Genomic DNA, 18,275 nt, shown 5'->3' with positions numbered 1-18,275 from the left:
CTCTAATAAATTTGTTAGTCTCTGAGGTGCCACAAGTACTCCTGTTCTTTTTGCGGATACAGACTAACACGGCTGCTACTCTGAAACCTTTTAAATACAAGTTACCAGAAACCTGAAAGACAATGCATTGGAAATACTGTTCCATATGATGATTCCAGACATCACAAAACTAATCAGTCCTAGCAATGTTATCTGAAATTCTTCCATCCAGTTTTGTCTTGACCTGGAAAGCTGTCCAGAACCATTAGATCGTCTAGTCTGACTTCCTGTCTATCACAGGCCCTTAACTTTGTCCCAGTTATCTTTGTATAGAGCCCAATAACTTGTGTTTGGCTAAAGTATATTTTCCAGAAAGGCATCCAGCTTTGATTTGAAGACATTAAGAGATAAAGGATCTACCATTTCTTTTGGTAGGTTAATCACGCTCACTGTTAAAAATGTGTGCCTTATTTCCATTTTGAATTTGTTTGGCTTTAGCTTCCAGTCGCTGATTAAAGTATTTTTAAAAGTTGAGGATGTCTATTTTAATTAAATTGACCTAAACTCTAGAAAGAAAATATTTTCAAGGGGCTAAATGGATGACAAAACAAAGGACTTGCAAAACATTTTAATCATAGTACCTTGCACATGAAATTGTCACTTCAGATTAAAAAATCTTTCTGGCAGTGTTAAAGTAATTATTACTTTACACTAATACTGATTTTAATAGATCATATCCACAATTGTGAAACTATACATTTTAAATTATGTGCTATTCACACTATTCAAATAATTAGATACCTTGCACAGGAAAACTTATTCTTTTTAGTCTCTCAGATTTTGAAAATTACCTTTCAATAAAAGGTATTACTATACACTGTTTCCTCTTCAGATGGATAAGCACTATTACAGATGTTTTTGTTTTCTAAATTTATCTGCTTATACCATATGACTTCTAATGATCATTTTTAAAAAAATCCAACCTAGAAACCAGAGAATTAGGTACAAATGACAATATCGAAAAATGTGCATGAATGTTCATTAAAAATGCTGAGATGGTGAAATAAAACAAAATCCAAAATATTTATATATTGGTATATGTTGTGAAAGGAAGAGAATTATAGCTTTAAAAATTTATTCTGAAATTATTTGTGCAAAAATGTTATGAATAAACATCTGTGTGTGTGTGTCTGTGTGTATCACACACAGAACAGTGTTAAAAGGTTGTAAAGTCAAGCACTCAAAAGTTAGGAATTGCCATAATTATGGTGGTTGCCTGTGCAGCTATAATTGGGCCTTCTTATGATGCAGTCTTTAATTATGTGATCATGTACACAGGAGGGAGCTTCTCTGGGGATGAATCAGGTTTGTGTAGTAAAGAAGGCTATTATCTGTTGAATCCCTACTTTGTTGCAGAAATTGGAAATTATGTAGTGAATGAAGTAGGAGATTGCAGGAAGAGTAAAGGAGGTCTCATGGGCAAGACAGTTGAATGCTGCCCTGCAGGCCTGGATTCTATCCCTGTCTGTGCTACATTATTCCTATGTGATCCTAAACCTCATTTTCTAGGTGCCAAACTTGAGACCCGGGGGTCTGATTTGCTCTAATGCTGGGCACTCACAACTACTCACCACTGAAGTCAGTGGGAGCTGTGCTTAAATATATAAGGTGATATAAAATGCTAAAAACTCTGAAAAATAAGGTTCTTGATGCTTGAATTAGGGCACCCAAAATTAGTGGATGCTTTTGCCCTTAACCTCTCTGTGCCTGTTCTCCCCACATATAAAATGGGGATAATACAGCCCCTTCACTTCAGGGGTTTTGTGAAGATGAATTAATGTTTGTGGAGCACTCAGATATGATAATGATGAGTGCCATAGAAAAGCCCATAAGAAAATCAATAATTCTGTCTTCAGAGCAGGATTTGAATAGGGTGACCAGATGTCCTGTTTTTAAACGGACATTCCTTTATTTTAAGCCCTCCTCCAGGTGCCCCGACTTTTTCTTTAAAAAATTGTCCCGTATTTTGTGTCTCCCCCCACCAGTACTGGCGGGTCCTGCTGCTGGCCGGACTCCTGGTCGCCAGCCACCCGCCCACCAGTGGTGAGTGAGGGGTTCCAGTGGCCAACGATGGGGGTGGGTGTGCAAGGCTGGTGGCAGGGCAAAGCTGCAGTGCGCAGGGCTGGCCACTCCCCTTGCTGGTCTGTCAGCGCAGTCCCTGCTGCCTGCTGGCTCTTGGCCCGCAGGGCCCTGCCCCCCATCCTATTTCCGGCTGGCAATGGCTGTGTGCTGCAGTGGCTGGTGAGTGCGGACAGGTGCCAGGCGATGGCTGCTTACGTGTCGCCTCTAACCATCCATCGGCCCTTTACGTGCTCCCCTCTCGCTGTCCTCTCCCTGTTTCCCCCCTCCCCTCCCCAGCCCCGCTGCTCCTCCACATCCCCCCCCCGACGAGGCACGTCCTGCTCCCAGTGCTGTGCAGAGAACCAGCCCCTCGTCGGAGTGCTCAGCTCACCAACAGCCTGGCTGGCAGGCTCCTTCCTTCCCACACTGCCTCTGGCTGGGCCGGAGCCCTGAGACAGCCTAAAGCTCTCGGGCACGGGCCAGGGGGAACTGAGCCCTGTGTGCCAAAGCCCCGCATAGCACTGGCCCGGGAAGCCTCTTCGCCCCTCAGCTAAGCTCTTGAGTGGCGGGGGGAAGCAACTTCCAGCCTGTTCGTGCCCTGACCCTGTAGGCTTCACAGCAGCACCCCGGGCAGGGGCTTAGCACCCTCTTCACCTGCCCCCCTTCCCCTGTACCTGGGTCCTGCCCCCAGGGACTGCAGGGCTGGTCAGTTCTATAGGCACCCTCCCCTGCTGAGGCACCTCTCTGGCCAGGTTCACTGAATCCCCTGCAGTCAAGTTCCCTGGGCCCTGCTGCACAATGCATCCTTAGGGCTTATCCCCTTCCTGCCCGCACTGTAGCCAGGGGATAGGAAGCGGCTGGGTTATATCAGTGGCCAGCAGCAGCCTGGAGGTGTTAGCTGCCTTTCGACATACTGCTGGCAAGAAGGGACAAGCTGCTTCCAGCCATAGGGGAGGGTGATAGAAGAGATGAACTCTGCAAAGACACGGGCCAGGTCATCCCTTCCCCCCGCTCCTCCTCCCTAGCGGCTGGAAGCAGCTCCCATCCCTTCCCTCCTGCACAGTGCCGAAAGGCTGCTGCTGGCCACGTTCTGGGGTGAGCCCTGGCAGAAATCCGGGGGGAGTGGGGCAATGCATGTGACCCTGTGTGCCTCCTGACCATGTGTTGCTTCGGGAAGACGCAGTACCAGGAGAGGTGAGTCCGTCCTCGGGGCCAGCTAGGAATGGAGGGCAGAGAGCGCCGGGTAGGGAGGGTTGGGTCGGTCACCTCCTCATGTGAGAGAGGTGTACAGGAGTGTGTGTCTGTCTGTCTGTCTGTCACCTCTCCCCGTGTGAACCCTAAAGCCTTAAAGATAAGAAGGTGAACAAAAAGAATCCAACTAGGCAGTATTTCTTTTTAACAGGGGCTCAGTCAGCTTGATGTTAATTTGAACATTTATACTGCATATTTCTGTTTGATTGCCGTTGACCTCGCTTGAATACAAGTAATTTTACCAGGTGTCCCCTATTCAGCATAGGGAAATATGGTCACCCTAGGTTTGAATAATGTGCAGGTCCTGTGGTACTGGTATGTTCTGTGGCCTGGAACTATCTATCTTCTACAGGAGATATTGGGTGGGCATCTCAACCTCTATGGAGGCACCGTGAGTCTCTTTATCTCACACTGACTACGTTGATCTTATAATATAAAAACTCTTACACTGTAAATATATAAAACCACACAGGAAGTAGGTGCCCTTAAGAAGTTACCTGTCACTTCGTGGAAAATGGTAAGAGAGTAATGCTAGAGCAGATATTCTCTCGCTTTAGAATAGGGAGTTCTGGCAATGCCTTACTTAAAAGTAAAAAGTTTACATAATTATTTTCAAATGGGGCCCATTTTATTAGGTTGCACCAGAGTCATTTGGCCATGTTTTCCTTCATGGAAAATCTAGGATAAAGAAGAAAAATCCCTTTTTATTTTTTAAATTCTTTTTACTCTAACAACTTATTTCTTTTTTGCTACATGACTAATTTTCTGTTGAGGTGTAAAAGCATATGATGAAGATGAATGGACATTTTCTATCCTAGTTTCTCCATTAAGTGTGTGTCTTTCTAAGCAAATAAAGAAAAAGATGGCAATTGAAGTGTCAAAGCTACATTGAACAGAATGAAAACAATAACCAAAAGGGCATTTAACATTTTCTTTCTCAAAAAACAATTTTAAAAAAAATATCCCGCTAGAGAAAGGAAACCATTGAGGATCATCTTTAGGGCTGTAATTTAAGATTAATATCTCAAACTCTACATAGACTCTCTCAACCTCAATTGAACTTGGTGCATTTTCATTATATTGGACCAAGAATCTTCATGTAATTTTTTTCTCTTACAATATGGAGGGCGTGGGGCTGGCCAGGTCAGGAGAGTTACTATAATTTTACAATAGGACACAGATATTGAGTCTAGCACTAAAATATCATGAGATCAGACAGTAACCTCACATATGGAATGGTGGCCACAACCCTCTTGCTTGAGCATACTATACTATGTCACCAGTTTAGGAAGAGAGGATTCTGTCCCTGTATTTCTGAGTTGATCCTCTACTATAGCCCATTTATAAGGAGTGTAGGTTTTCACCCTTAGTGTGCAGTATGTCTAATTGATTTTTTACCATTGGTGGAGAAGGGGGGACGAGAGGGGAATCCTGTGCTTGGTCCATCGTTCTAGTAAGTGTTAAAATGGCATAATACACATCCAGAGCATTTTTAACTTATTTTGAAGGCAAATTAAATATACATTTCTTGCCTCTTGACAGTTTCTCTTAGACTTTTGATTGTGTGGTCTCTCGTAGAGTACGAATCACTAAATACTAAAACCAACTTTTCCGCATTCCATCAAAATTTCAATATTGCAATTAGCAACATGTCTTGTACAAAGTAAATTCTTACAGATTGCTGTAGACCATTTTGATGGCAAAAGGCTGACCTGCAGAAAACTGATGCCTCTGTCTAGTTCTTGTTTTATGCACATAGTTAAGTTGAATAAACGAGGTGGAGTTTTTTGTTTTGTTTCTAAAGAGCATGTTGAAAAGAAACACCAATTAAAACACCACCTGCAAAACTTTTAAAAAGTAAAATATGACCCTTAGTCTTTGAATCACAATTTATTCTTACACAAAATATTTTTTACATAGTTAAACAGTCTATTGACTAACAAGCTGGCCTTGTACATGCTTGTGTATCCTGACGCTAATCTCTTTAGGATCATGTTATGCTTCTGGAAGTCTCTCATCAAACTGCAAATAAAGCAAAGCATGCAGTATTTCAACAAAAGTTGATATGCACACCCATTCAGTATGCTTTTTTCAGAGATGAATAGCTAGACAGAAATGGTTGCCTTTAAGCTCTTTAGCTAGCTACCCCCACAACTCATTCTGAATTGAAACCAGACAGAGTCCTTCCTTCACATAAACAGAAGCCTACATCTTTTTGCATCTGTTTAATTTCTGTTATTCCATTAGGCAGTTCCTTTTCTTACCTAGAAAAACTGAAGAAGTGTGGCAAAAGCCAGTGTGTATGTGCGAAACATAATTAGAAAAGAAATTCCTGCTAAAATATAATATAATAAAATAAAAGAAGAAGAAAGGGGGATGCTCTTGTGCTCTGAGGAGTTACTATTTTTAGTCTCAATGGATAATGGGAACCACACATTTTAATTTCAGTTGGAAATAATAATGGCTGTATTATGCACAAGTGGTAAAGCAGTAAGTGAGCTATGCATTTTATCCCAAACAAATGACCAAATACCCTTGTGCCACTGTATTTATATGCTAAATACTTAAGGAAAAACTATTACTTTTTTTTTATTGTACTGGCACACTTTTTCACAGTCTTCTGCTTGTAAAGCCAATCGTGTACATTTTGGATGGAGAGAAAATTAATAAGTAATAAAATATTGGACCTCTAAAATGTATCTATAATACCTTTTCTTTACCTAATAATGTGTGGTTAAGGTCTGATCTAAGGATATTCTAGTGCTAGACTCAGTATCTATGTCCTATTGTAAAACCAGGACTCTCTACTTTCTAATGATTAAAAGCTCCTGTCTCTAGCCCTGATATGACACAAGATATATCAGACGTTAAACTCTTCACTGTTCCAGGACTATATGTATCCCATCCAATACCTCGGATCAGTGGGAGTTTTGGGGATGCAGAGACCAGAAACATTTCTATAGCTACTGAGTGGTTTGTGATGTTAGTAGTCCTGGTAGAGATGAATTAGTGGACAGAGTGCAGATCAAGTGTTTAAGTGTGCATAGTAAATGAAATCTGTTGTTCTGCAATTTATTACACAGATATCACTTCTGCTTTTGTGGAGTCAATATTGTGTGTAGTATATTGTATGATTCTACACAAATAATTTATAGTAATAAACTTTCACTCTACACTTGTCAGCTGGGTGTAATGATAACGCATGGGTTTTTACCCTGTCCAACAGTTTTCGTATAAACGAATAATTAAAAGTGTCTGAGTGCATCAGAAATTAAATTTGTCTATTTAAGCCAGCCTCCCCACTTTGCCTTCTAAAGAGTCTCAACCCTGACCTGAAGAATACTACTTCCAAGGGTGAAATGGAAACCCATATTTCCGGTTTATTTAGTTTTGCACCTCTGTTGAAAATAACAAGAATGCAATTTAGTGTTATTTGTGTGGTTTTTTTGGGATGTAGAAACTGATGTGAATCCACAGACTAATTTCACACAGACTTCCAAATGTTTTATGTATGTTGTCATAAACACAGTTAGGACTAGAGTATGCATGATTGTGAGGTTTGAGTTACTTCTATAATTTGAAATATTTAGAACCAGAGGAAGAAAATCCCACTGAAGAATTTCAAATAATAATCTAACCATGGGAACCACCAAGACCCCTATTTGCTTTGCTGATTAATGCAAAAAATGCATTAGCACATCTCATTGATGAATCCTGACAGAGAGTGCCACAGGCTTAATAAATAGTATGGGAGATTCTCTTTAAACTTATAATACAATCAAGTGTGCTGGAGCAAACAGACGACAAAGGGGACAGATCAACATTAAAGTTTCCTTCAGCAGGTAAATTTGTAAAAAAAAAAAAAAAAAATTTGTAGCAAAATTTCAAATAAGAGTGTTTCTCAGTTATTTTTAGTTTATAAAATTGCTATAAGAAAAGTTTTAAAGGGCTCTGAGTTGCACTCCCTGTCAGTACCTGGCCCATACTGGGGAAGCTAATGATCCAACCAACGGACCAAATTTGGTGCCACTCAGGCACGTTGCACATACAGTAAGAAGAAGTACTGAACTTTGCCATCTTAAAGTCCTTTTAATGTAATCTTTTGTATGCATTTTCTTAGTTTTAAAAAACCCAAAACTGAGACAACAGACATTCCATTGCATGGAACCATACCAACCCTCCACAAGATCAGCACAGTTTGAACCTAGGACCTTTAGATCCACAGCATACCACTTGCAGTAACTAGTAACAGTAGTGGGCAGTTATCCTCTGTGTAGGCCAACCACTAGAAGAGGGATGTGACACACGCTTTGCCAGTTGTTTACGTTATTTGCTAGACAGCAGAGCAATGTTGGGAATCAGGAATCTTGGGTTCTGTTCATAGATCAGGAAGAACATGTGGTCTAGTGGTAAAAGACAGCACACCCATACATGTAGCTTTGGAACATTCATTCTGAAAGGCAGTGGACTCAGGAGCCCAAGAAGTATATCTGCCATTAAAGACTGCATTTTATTCCAAGTTATGGGGTAAGTGAGGGGCAACCTCTCTTACGCTAACAACTTTTACAGATGTTGTATGAGGCTTTGCTCAGTAATAAGAGTTGTTAAAGGTACAGAATTAACACCAGTACGTACAAGATCTGAGGCTAAATCTCCATGACTAGGGTTCCTAGGCGCTACAGAAATACAAATAATAACGCATTGTCTTGTCCTGTCTTCATCTATGTTCAGAGCTCAAGCTCCATGCCCACTGTGTAGCAACCTCCCATGGAGCTTGGGACCATACTTAGTGAAATTGGCATAGCAAACTTTATGAGGATTGGGGCATGCTCAGTGCAGATCAGGGCCGGCTCCAGGCACCAGCCTGGCAAGCAGGTGCTTGGGGCGGCCGCTCCGGAGAGGGGCGACATGTCTAGCTATTCGGCGGCAATTCCGCGGACGGTCCCTCACTCCCGCTTGGAGCGAAGGACCTCCCGCCGAATTGCCGCCGCAGATCGCGGAGCTTTTTTTTTTTTTTTGTCTGCTTGGGGCGGCCTAAACCCTGGAGCCGGCCCTGGTGCAGATGGAACGTTTAGAGATTTTAATAGCAAGTATATAAACGGCATCTACAGAGCATATGTAAATGACAGTTTTCAAAGGCCTCTAAGTCTGACAAATCTGGGTGAATTTTCCTGGGGACAGCAAGAGGCATCTGTGCTAAACTTCAACTTTGTGGTCCAAATCCAGAAATGCCAGAGCTTTTCAAAGAAATAGTTGGGCAGTTTTTTAATATTACCTATTTTTTCCTAATCTTTTTACTGAAATTTTCCCAACAAATTCAGCCTGAGGCAGAAAACAAATATAGACAGTTTCAGCCCAAACGGCTAACCTTTGGCAAAGTTATAAGCAACTGTAACAAGTTACAATGGGAAGATTAGGCAATACTGACTATAGAAAATGCTGCCAGTTCTGCCTAGAATTTACCTATTCTATTCCACTCCTGTGGCATGGATGTATGGTAAACAGGCAGCCAGCACATTGTGACTCTGGGGGAAAAAGCAATTTTGTTCACAACAGGTCAAACGTATACTCTTGTAGAAAAAGTTCCATTGGATCTTTAATATCTAGGTAGAGCCTGTTATTAAGTTCTGATCCAAAAAATCTGCACAAAATAGTGAATGGAACTGTTTTGATTTTGCATGATAAAGGGTAGAGTTGATCCTACCAGAATTTGAACGTCTGGTTCCAAGGAATCTAGAGGTATTTCAGATTTCACCCTTAGACTACTGAGCCAATTCATTTGCCAAAAGATTCATGTACAATTACAATTTCTGGCAGTATCATGTTTGTTATGTAACGTATAGCTTGGGCACTGCAGCATTAGTTAGCTATTCTCCAGAGTCATGTACTGCAGCAAACAATCCCTTCCAGGTTTCTAGCATAGTGCTTTATGTCCATTAGGCTCACAGTGGATCACAAGTTAAAATATTGCTGTGCAGTGGCTCATCCCCAGAACATTTAAAATATCTTTGAACACAGGACCTAAAAGCTGATGGTGATGCAGTTTTGATCAAGATACTCTGAGGACTTTCTCTTTTATATTGGCAAAAATAAAATGACATACATAACATGATAAATTTGCTCACACCTGTATGCTTCCCAATGAGCTTCTTCTCAAAACACTGGCATGTCAACCAGAAGAAGCAAGCAGATGGCAGTAGTTCTGATTTGTCTAGTCTGTAAAGTGTAATCTAAATTATAGATGTGTAATTCTTATCAGTAGCATCCGTTCCTCCCATATGGAGAATGGGATAGATGAGAGGGGAGGGTGCTGTTGTGTAGAAGAAGAGGAGCATATTCTTCAAAGATGCTGGAAGAACTTCAGCTTCTCCTACAGGGTCCAGGGAGTGGGCCTGCTGTAACCCCAATTGCATCAGATTGAGTGAGATTGGCAGAGTTGCAGCAACCAGGCTTTCACTCCCAAAGACAAGTATAGGGAGTCAGGACTTACTGCACAGGGAGATAATTGTGTGCGTGAGGATTTTTGAGGAGCTGACAGGGTTTGAATAAGTATCTGAACTTTGAGATACCTGTCTTGCAAAGGTTTACAGCCCTCACTGGTTCCTTTGTACTTCTGCAATGTTACCTCACAGTGGCAATTTAAATATCATTTATAATTAAGGCCCTACTTAATTCACGATTTTGCAGAAATTGCAGATCCTGCAATATTAGGGTTCCATCACAATTTTGACAGCAGGAGCCCTGCCATGCACTGTCAGACCCGAGCTGCTGCTCTCGGCCCCAGGTGGCCGACAGCAGGAGCCCCTGCTCTCAGCTCCGTGTGGCCAACAGCAGAAAATCACGGAAAAGTAATAATGGATCTTATTACTACAAATAATAAGCTCTATTATTACTTTTCTGCAATTTTCCATGGTTTGTCCGCAACGCAGCTGCAATTTTTGGACAATCATCTTGCGATTCAAGTAGGGCGATGTATTGATCCAACATCAGTATGTAATATGTGAGGTAGAAAATATAGAATTGATGGATTACTCTCCACTGTACTCCTAGGTGTGTCATAGGAGAGCAGATCTGAAAGCTATGTCAGTATTGAGACTCTGATTATTAAGATACTAATATACAAAAACTTTAAAATTCTTCAGAGTGTACACACAAGCCTCTAGCATGTGGGTCCTGGTGATACCTGGCTTATTTGGAGAATTTGCTGTGGAAAATAATTTCGGTGTTAACTATGGAATCTGTCTTTGTCATTTTAATTCAGTCTATCTGTGATTAAATCCATTATTATAAGCTGTTATATTAGCCAGTAATATTATCAGCAGATACTTAATAAGTTAACAGTTTATAGCCACATATAGCTTAATTATTTCACAGTACTATTAGACTGTCTAGTGACAGATTGACTAGTGGCTGTTTTGTTACCAACCAATTTTATAAGGAGATCTCATTGTTCTAGAACACAATCTGCTTCTTTTTAACTTATATGAGGCCTCTTGATTTTTGTTTGCTTGTTTTCAGTTCCAGTATCTCTTCTTTGCAGTGAATAAAATAAATCTGAGGAAAAATAACGTATCTATCAAATGCCTATAGAGTGATTTTAAGGGGAAATAACTGCCTTCTGGCACAGTTTGGTAAACATTTCATTTTCTCTTGATTATCCAGGGCTGGATTTCCTATTGGCTGAGTCCCAATGTTGATTATGCTTTATCTTTCTGTAAACAAACCCTGCTATTGTGCCCAAGATATTTTTTTAATAGGGTCACTGTGTGTATTGATAATACTGGTCTACAGCATTAAAATAGTAGCTGGAAATGTCAGTGTTAAATAAATACTTTCTTGCCACGGAGAAAGCCCTTTTATGGACTTTATTCCTGTTTTAAAAACAACTGTGTTTGCCTAAAACCATGGAGATATTTTCTCAGGACACTTTATCTCTCTCTCTCTCTCTGTAAAGAAAAATGTAAAAACACAAATTTTCTATAAGCAGAACTGTAGAAACCAACAAAGTGATTTGAATAGTTTAAGCTGTTATAGAGATATTGTCTTTCCCAAAGCCTTCCAAAAGACAGATTGGAGAGGTTTTAAAAGCACTTTAAATAATTTCCATCCAAACCATTCTAGCTCATTTTATAAGCTGCTTCCATTATGAAATCTAAAGTAGTAGTGGAAAGCAATACCCCTACCAATAGGAAAGCTGCTTGGACTGGGCAGGCAGAGAAAAGTTTGGCACTGAGAACAGTTTCGTTGAACTAAGATTCCACACAGATGTGCCACAGGTATGAATCATTTCATCTTATTTTTGAACCCCAGAACAAATAAAAAGAGGAACTTTCCCTCTGAATACTAGGTAAGCAGACACTTGGTCCAGCTCTGACATAATTTGCATCAGTAGGTTGATAATGGAATCTTCTCCCATCTTTTTAAGTCCCTAACGTAGAGCAGTTGCGTACAGTCATAAATGTTGGCACAGAGCTTTGTAACGGCATTAACAAAATATTATACTTCGCTTGGAAGAAAGTAAAAATGAAAAAATTACAAATATTCATAGCTGTTCTGTTTAAATTACCAAGATTGTCTGCAGTTTTTCTGGGGGTTAATCTTTAGCAGCACCCAAGCTATTGTAGAGTTTTCCACACCACCTATCATTTTTATCTACTCTGCTAATTTCCTGCATTTAATCTCATCTGTTAAAACAGCTTTGAAAACTGTTGTATCAAATGGATTTTGTGTTTATGTAATTACAAGTAATATTTTAGTAAGGGCTAACTCCATTGTTATTGGTAATGATTTACGTTATATTATACTTAACACACTTAGAGCACTTAAATCAAAATGACTCATACATTATATACAATCTGTGGTTATTAGTCAATGTTATTGAATTTAGTTAATGTAAAGAGCAAGAAGAGAACTGCTGCCTTGGATTTTTTACTTAATAACTAGGTCTGTCCATTAATCGCAGTTAGCTCACGCAATTAACTCAAAAAAATTAATCACAATTTAAAATATTAATCACGATTAATCGTAGTATTAAACAATAGAATACCAATTTAAATTCATTAAATATTTTTGGATATTTTTCTACATTTTCAAATATATCAATTTCAATTACAACACAAACTACAAAGTATACAGTGCTCACTTTATATTATTTTTATTACAAATATTTGCACTGTAAAATGATAAAAGAAATTGTATTTTTCAATTCACTGTAGTGAAATCTCTTTATCATGAAAATGCCACTTACAAATGTAGGGTTTTTTTTGTGACATAACTACACTCAAAAACAAAACAATGTAAAATGTTAGAGCCTCCAAGTCCACTCGGTCCTACTTCTTGTTCAGCCAATCACTAAGAGAAACAAGTTTGTTCACATTTAACGGGAGATTATGCTGCTTACTTCTTAATTACAATGTCACCTGAAAGTGAGAACAGGCATTCACATGGCACTGTTGTAGCTGGCATCGCAAGATATCTATGTGCCAGATACGCTAAAGAGTCATATGCTCCATGCTTCAGCCGTCATTCCAGAGGACATGTTTCCATGCTGATGACACTCGTTAAAAAAATAATGCATTAATTAAATTTGTAACTGAACTCGTTGGGGGAGAATTGTATGTCTCCTCTGTTTTACCTGCATTCTGCTATATATTTCATGTTATAGCAATCTCGGATGATGACCCAGCACATGTTGTTCGTTTTAAGAACACTTTCACTGCAAATTTGACAAAATGCAAAGAAGATACCAATGTGAAATTTCTAAAGATAGCTACAGCACTTGACCCAAGATTTAAGAATCTGAAGTGCCTTCCAAAATCTGAGAGGGATGAGGTGTGGAGCATGCTTTCAGAAGTCTTAAAAGAGCAACACTTTAATGCAGAAACTAGAGTCCAAACCACCAAAAAAAAAAAGAGTATCGGGGGGTAGCCGTGTTAGTCTGTATCTACAAAAACAACAAGGAGTCTGGTGGCACCTTAAAGACTAACAGATTTATTTGGGCATAAGCTTTTGTGGGTAAAAACCTCACTTCTTCAGATGCATAGAGTGAAAGTTACAGATGCAGGCATTATATACTGACACATGGAGAGCAGGGAGTTACTTCGCAAATGGAGAACCAGTGTTGACAGGGCCAATTCAATCAAAAAAAAGAAAATCAACCTTCTGCTGGTGGCATCTGAATCAGATGATGAAAATGAATATGCACCGGTCCGCACTGCTTTGGATCGTTATCAAGCAGTACCCGTCATCAACATTAGACGCATGTCCTCTGTAATGGTGGTTGAAGCATCAGTGGACATATGAATCTTTAGCACATCTGGCATGTAAATATCTTGCAACGCTTGCTACAACAGTGCATTGCAAATGCCTGTTCTCACTTTCAGGTGACATTGTAAACAAGAAGCAGGAAGCATTATCTTCTGCAAATGGAAGCAAACTTGCTTGTCTGAGAGATTGGCTGAACAAGTAGTAGGACTGATTGGACTTGTAGTCTCTAAAGTTGTAGATTGTTTTATTTTTGAATTCGGGGTGAGATTTGTACATAATTCTACATTTGTAAGTTTACAGTGCAAATATTTGTAATCAAAAATAAATATAAAGTGAGCACTGTACACTGTGTATTCTGTGTTGCAATTGAAATCAATATATTTGAAAATGTAGAAGACATCCCAAAATATTTAAATAAATGGTATTCTATTATTAACAGTGCTATTAATCACAATTTTTTTAATCGTACAATTAATCATGATTAATTTTTTTAATCGCTTGACACCCTATTAATAACTAATACCCTTTATTGAAATTCTAGCATTCATGTGCTGAGGCTAAATTTTGGGGTTGAACTAGTTATAATTTTCAGCATGGGCTGTGCACGCACAGGCAAAGATTATAATACTGTAGATCGGGTCGGCAACGTTCGGCAAGCGGCTCGCCAGGGTAAGCACCCTAGCGGGCCGGGCCAGTTTATTTACCTGCTGACGCGGCAGGTTCGGCCGATCGCGGCCCCCACTGGCTGTCCCGGGCCAATGGGGCGGCGGGAAGTGGCGCGGGCCGAGGGAAGTGCTGGCCACGGCTTCCCACCGCTCCCATTGGCCCGGGATGGCGAACCGCGGCCAGTGGGGGCCACGATCAGCCGAACCTGCCACGTCAGCAGGTAAATAAACTGGCCCGGCCCGCTAGGGTGCTTACCCTGGCGAGCCGCGTGCCGAACGTTGCCGACCCCTGCTGTAGATGCACTTCTTTTCTGGTTGGGAGTTCAGATGCGTTTCAAGTTTTCCTACTTCATTTGTTTGTGAATAGTTGATCTCTTTCATTATGCCAACATATATGTAAAACAGAATACATGCTCCAGTCTGGTAGGGATGTCTCCTGAACAGAGGAAGGAAGATTTTGAAATAATGAAATTTAAATCTTTTTAAATGGGTTTGACCCACTGTCACCAAAAACAAACTTGAATAAAAAATTTAGATAAGTCACGAAGGGGTTTGATTAAAAATTTCTCTTGTTTCCCGTTAAAAATCTAACATGAAAAATACATTACATTCTGGTACTACTAAGTACACAGTGAGTTTGTTTGAAAAATGAAAATCTGTTACGAATTCCATGAAAATAATTTGACAATCATCCCTTCTTATGGTAATGCAAATTCAGAAATGATGTTTATGGAACATCATGAAATCAATGTTTGTGTCAAGAATAACATGGCGATTATTGTAAAAAATATTGGAGTTAGAGTGAAGAGCTTGCTGCTAGGGAAGGAGATTAATATATTAAAGTTAATTGTGTATATAGTTTATCTCAGCATTAAGTGCAATACAGTCATCCAGATATCTAAAAGTGAGCAATCTTTTTGCTGTGTGTTGGCCAGTTGCCAGATTACTGGTGAATTGAAGTATGCTGCCTGTGGCTTAGCCACACCAAGACTGGAGCATTAGTGCAAGATATGGGTAAATGGCAGCAGCATGGAGTTTGACCTCACAGTGTCACCTCCATGGTTACAGAGTTAGACTGATTGTCCCCTCAGAAATGACCATAGGGATTACTTGCAAATGTAGAGCTCCTTGTTAAAATGGCACCTGTTCTTAGTCATTTTACATGCTGCTTAAAGAGGTAGAGCAAATGAAATCAAATATCTTGTGATTTGCCAAGAGGCTTCATCTTCTGGCAGGTGAAATAGTTCTTTAAAATATCAGGACTTGCTGGAGTTCTTCTCTATTGAAGAAAAGGGAAAAAAATACAATCAAATCAGATAATACTCTTCTGACCTTGCTTAAATGTAAACTAATCTGAGTGAGAAAAGACCCTTTTTATACAGTAGAAGGGAATTAAGGATGGTCAGAAATGACGGATACCTGTTAAACAGAGGGATTCTGCTCTATCTAAGGTAAGGGAGTGTGCTGCTCCAGGTGCTTTCACCACAATCTTCCTACTTCTGGAGTAGGGAGGGGACCATTAGCATCACCCCCACAAGCTTTTGTTCCCAGAAGGAATCCGTGCTCCAGCAGAAGTGACATATAACTTCAATTATAACAATACTAGCCTTGTGTATTGGATTGGGTGGCAGCCTGTTCATAGTGGGTTTTTTACGCTTATGCTCAAATATTGAACTGTGCTGTACTTTCTGAACTTTGTGCTTGCATGTGATCTAATTATTTTGTGATTACTGTAGAACAGTGGTTCCCAAACTTTTACAGCCTGTGAACCCCTTTCACTAAAATGTCAAGTCTCGCGAACCCCCTCCTAGAAATGAATATTTCCAGGGATTTTCTCCTTTACCTGAGTATAAATTATAAAAGCAGTGATCTTGGAAATATAAAATTTGTTTTTATGACATGCTTATTACACACTATTTATTATTATTTATCATGACAGTATTTTTATTACATTATGAAAACGGCAACACTCTTCCAAGATCTCACTTTCGTAGCTTGTATCACTTTGAATAAGCCTGTTATAAGACAAGGCTCATATGTTTCATCAAGGAGTATCAGATGTGAAACAGCATGAAGATATTTAAGAAGCTAACTCAAAGAGTTCCTCCTACACAAGCATTCAGGTCTTGAGCAGTCCAGGCAAACAACGCACGTTACAACAAAGCTTAAACTTGTTCTTCATAATCATTTTAAAAACAATACTAGCTGCCTATTTAATTTTAAAAAAGCAAAAAATATTCACCTCCTTTTCCATTTCTTATAAGGAGTCTTGAAGTTTAAATCTCCTCAGTGTGATAGATATGCTTGCTTTGATCTGCTTAGCTCTTGGAAGTCCAGGGGCTCCGGGCTGCTGGCCCCGTGCCGGGGTCCCTAGGGACAGCTCTGTCCGCCATTAGGGAATTTTTTCCCGAGAACCCCCTGTAACATTTCGTGAACCCCCAGGGGTTCACGAACCCCAGTTTGGGAACCACTGCTGTAGAACAATATTTCTCACATTGGGAGTTCAAAAGGGGGCCAGGCTCTTGTGGGGGGTTGTCACAAGATCACAAAAAATAGGGTTACCATACGCCCGGGTTTCCCCAGACATGACCTCTTTTATTGGTCCTCCTATTTCCGTATGGACAGATTTTTTAAATGAACAAATATCCGTGATTTTTCTTTGCTCGTCCTTTTTCCTTGCCTTCAGTGCTGGGTGGCCAGAGAGCAGCAGCTGCTGTCTGGACACCCAGCTCTGAAGGCAGCACTGCCGCCAGCAGCAGCGTAGAAGTAACGGTAGCATGGTATGGTTACTTAGCTCTGTAGGAATCTGCACTGATGCTGCGAAAGCTATGACCAGTACCAAGAGTATGTGTGGGGTGGAAGTCTCCACAGCCTGAACTATTTTCAAAGGGGGGCGCAGCAAAAAAAAATTTGAGAACCCCTGCTTTAGAAGATGTACTACAGTTTCAGTTCTGTGTAAGATAACATTGTCTTTCAGTTCCCCGGTAATATACTGCCTGTTATAAATACCCAGTGTGTATGCTTTACTTTGACTTGAAGTCCATCTCTAATAAAAAATATTTCACTCATATCTTTTGGGAAACTTGCCCAAACAATTCAGTTCTCCAAGAGAATCTGTAGGTGCTATGTTTGTCTACATCTTGTTTTGCTTTCTAGACAAAGTTGGTTACTTAATTGCTAACACTCAAGTACACTGAAATGAACATACAACAAAAAATGGAATGAGTAACTTTTCCACCAGGAAAAGCTTTCTGTAGTGTAACAGACTTCAGAAGACCTAATTTGGCGGTAATTACAACTTTAAATGGAACCTTTCCCTTGTACTATATCCCACTCTTTTTTTTCTGTTGGTCCCAAGAGCTGCGCCATAATTCCTGGTAGATTCATCCTAAATTGTAAAATCAGTAGGAGATGGACTTGGCTAAAAGCATTCCACTGAAGCCAAACTACAGTGACTTACCAAGTAATCTCTTGAAAGACATTAAGATACTAATACAAAAACCACTTTGGTTGGAAAATAGTACCTTGTGTCAGCAATCCCTTCAACTGGTTTTGGTGTAGCCATAGTTGGTTGTTGCAGTGCCATCTAGTCCTGGTGTGGAAGGATGTTGGTTACAGCACAGGGCCTCAGTGATGGAGGGAATATGAGGGAAATACACTTTTCTGCAACCCCATAATAAAAAACTTTTTGGAATCCTTATGAAATATATGACCACATTAAAGGTGGCCACTCAGGCAAATACAGTATTTTATTTTCTAGAGCACAAGAAAGGAAGTGTGACCATCTGCAAATGGTTAAGAGGACTAAAAATAGCTTAAAATTATTTGGTTAAAAATTGCACCTCTGGGTTCAACTCTAGTTGAGATTCCTCCTGATATTTTCAGTGATCTTACAGCCTCCTAATAGCATGGTGTATGATACAAAACCACTTAATTTGCCCTTTGAGACAGGTTTGTATGATCTGAAGAGGCACATTTAAGGAGATGATTCAT

At 40.0% G+C, this 18,275-nt stretch overlaps 1 protein-coding gene across 1 annotated transcript in view; it reads left to right on the top strand.

Annotated features, from left to right (window-relative positions):
• The window catches only part of TNRC6C (trinucleotide repeat containing adaptor 6C), a 191,648-nt gene that overhangs the window by 132,120 nt on the left and 41,253 nt on the right, over positions 1 to 18,275 (top strand). The window lies entirely within an intron of this gene.

The sequence above is a fragment of the Terrapene carolina genome, unplaced genomic scaffold (genome assembly GCF_002925995.2).
Source record: "Terrapene carolina triunguis isolate 2854851 unplaced genomic scaffold, T_m_triunguis-2.0 Scaffold192, whole genome shotgun sequence".
NCBI classification, from domain to species: domain Eukaryota; kingdom Metazoa; phylum Chordata; order Testudines; family Emydidae; genus Terrapene; species Terrapene triunguis.
This window is presented reverse-complemented; position numbering and strand designations above follow the sequence as displayed.